This window comes from Mastomys coucha, unplaced genomic scaffold (assembly GCF_008632895.1).
Source record: "Mastomys coucha isolate ucsf_1 unplaced genomic scaffold, UCSF_Mcou_1 pScaffold4, whole genome shotgun sequence".
Lineage (NCBI taxonomy): Eukaryota > Metazoa > Chordata > Mammalia > Rodentia > Muridae > Mastomys > Mastomys coucha.
Window position 1 is genome coordinate 3,176,592 of NW_022196910.1, and position 3,119 is coordinate 3,179,710.

A 3,119-nucleotide genomic window follows, 5' to 3' on the forward strand; every position below is an offset into this window, starting at 1 on the left:
AAAAAAAAAAAAAGAAGCTAGAATGCTGCAGTTGCCTTGGAGACCTCAAGATGTTAAATATGCCAGAGCTGTGGGATATCTGCCAAGAAAAGCTGCTAACAGAGTGTAGCAGTCCAGGAGAAAGAAGTTTGTTGCAGTCAACAAAGATGAAAAAGGTGTTGGAGCTCTGAAGACTGCTTTGACATCAGCCTTGGAGATGCAGAGTTTGGAGTTTGCCAGCTGGTTTCCTGCCTTACTTTGGTGATTATAGTTAAGGGATTGTGTGAATCTCAGAAGGGACTTTGAACTTTGGACTTTTAACATTGTTGAGACTACTATAGCCAAAGGGGGCTTTTGAAGTTGAACTAAATTTTTTTATTATTATTATGCTATGTCTAGGTATGGCCCCCACAGACTCATGTATTTGAACAAGCCTATGGGGGCTAAGGTGTGGAATGTGATGGATTGTTGAGGGGGGCCGTCCAGCAGTCCCTCTCTCCGTGGGTGTTCACGAACTGGGATAATTGAGTACCTGTGGAAACAAGCGGGTGAGGGAGGAGACAAAGAAACCACACCTAGAAGATTTATCAAGGTGTGTCTTTACTAGAGAAACACGGGTTTATATGGCATAGGCAGAATCGAAACCAAAACAATTCTTGGTTTTTAGCATAGATGTGATAACAGGGAAACAGCACCCCAGTCTCTATACACAACACCCTTCAGAGGTAGTTCTGGCCGGAATGGCTGAGTTTCATTAGTTTCAGTTCTTTTGATGTTCCCAGCTGCAAAGTCCCGCGTTTGATCTCAGGGGCCGCCCCTGGTGTTTCACGCCACAGGCAGGTGGTCTAAGCCCTGGGCCTGTCAGGGCTTTCTTTCGCTTCTGGAACCCGCAACGGGGCAGAGCGGCAGAATACCACAGATTGTATATGCTTGGCCCAGGGAGTGGCACTATTAGGAGGTGTGGTCTTGTTGGAGTAGGTGTGTCACTGTGGGTATGGGCTTAAAGACCCTCATCCTAGCTGCCTGGAAGTCAGTATTCTGCTAGCATCTTCAGATGATGATGTAGAACTCTCAGCTCCTCCTGAACCATGCCTGCCTGGATGCTGCCATGTTTCTGTCTTAATGATAATGGACTGAATCTCTGAACCTTTAAGCCAACCTCAACTAAATGTTGTCCTTTATAAGACTTGTCTTGGTCATGGTGTCTGTTCACAGCAGTAAAACCCTTATTAAGACAGAAGAAATTCATCCAATTTCTGTCAAGCAGTGGCCACTAGATGGCAAGATTTCCCAGTGTTGTGGGAGCCTTGGTCTGTGATCTGGGAATAGAATGCCATGGGTGTTGGCATGCACCCCTGTGCTTCTTATGTCTGGAGGCCAGAGAGCTTGTGTATTGCCAGTTGCCTGTCTTGAGAGGAGCTGCTGAGCAGAGATTCATGGGAGGATGCTGAAAGTGCAGCAGGCTATGGTAAATGCAGCTGCAGAGCTGGTGATGGGCAGAAGACTGGCAGAAGCATGCCTCTGCAGGGCTAGTGGGGATCTTTCAAGAGAGGTTCCAGGACTTTGTGGGTCTGCAGTCCCCCACCTGTCATCTAGTCAGAGAGTAGCAGCCCAGCACTGTGGCAGTAGTCAAAGGAGAATCCCTTTGGGGACCTCTGTTCAGAGAAAGCAGATCCCTGACCAGGGAAATTCCTGAGCTATCAGAAAGAAAAGGCCAATGACTCTCTTAAGTACAGAAAAGAGTATAATGTTTACAATTTAAGCTTTTATGACACTTAGAGAATGTTAAAACACAACAAAACATAACTTTAAGAATTCCTAAGAAATGACAAGACCTGAGAAACAGCAGGAAATACAAGTAATTTTCTTCTAAACATGATGTATCTTCTTGAGCCAGTTTTCTTACATGTTTCTTATAGCAGATTCAGAATTCACTATTTTAGTGAAAATTTAGCTGGAGACCTTTTAAATCTTTTGTAAGTTTAAAGATTAATTTTTAGTTTCAAGCATTGGGCATTAAAAGGAATTATTTTATGTGTTTTGGCATATACATCATTACACTGAGTTCTAGTTGTGATAAGTGATGCAATAAGGCAGTTTCCAAATAAGAAAACTGAGACCCCAGATCATGAAGTTTCTTAAAGGTTCATTTTGTATAGCAATGGATATGTGTATCTTGAGCTATGTTTTCCATATGAACACTTCATAGAATTTATGCCAGCTAAGCTTGTTGCTGCATGACTACAAAATCCTAGTGGGCAGACTGATCCCATGTTTGAGGCCAGATTGTGTCACATAATATTTTTGACCCTGACTCAAAAATAAGCAACAAAAAAAGGTACAAACAAAAAAAAACACAAAGGGAAGAAATCAGTCTTGGTAGCACAGACTCACTTGTTGATTGCAGAGATTGAGATGTCAGGGCCAGGGCATTTGGAGTTCAAGGTCATGCTTAGCTACATAGTGAAGTTTGAGGCAGGTCTGGGTCACATGAGATATTTTCTGAAGAAAATCGAACTGAACTGAACCACACATCTCACCTTTTCCTGACAAACCCCACACTGAGAAAACAGACATTGAGATTTAAATCCAGATTGGCTGACTGATATCACAATGGTCAATGGCCCCTGGTCATCACTAAGTGCTAGGCCCAGGGCTAAACACTGTAGATTTCTCACAGACATCCCAAGGGTTGGGAAATGATGTTAGGGGCGGTGCCATCAATTAAGCCTGCTACTGTGATGAAACAGTAAGGGTGACTAGAATGGAGATGATAGAGGCCCCTCATATGTAGGAGGACTGGTTTGGTTTTGTGTTTTCCTGGCCATGAGTGTGTGAAAGTGCATTCTCATGCTATCTGTAGTTGTGCTGGAATTGTCATAGAGTAACAGCTGTAATATCAACCAACACCTGTGTGTGTGTGTGTGTGTGTGTGTGTTTGTAACACATTTCATGTAATCCAAACTGGCCTCCAACATGTGTTGTAGACAAGGGTGTCCTTGAACTCCTAGATATCTTCTTTCTGTCACCTCCCACATACAGAAATTACAGGTGTGCACCAAAACATCTGTCTTGTTTTCTCACGGTCTAGGCTGCCCTGAGACTTGCCAGCCTCAGACTTTTTTTTTTTTTTTTTTTTT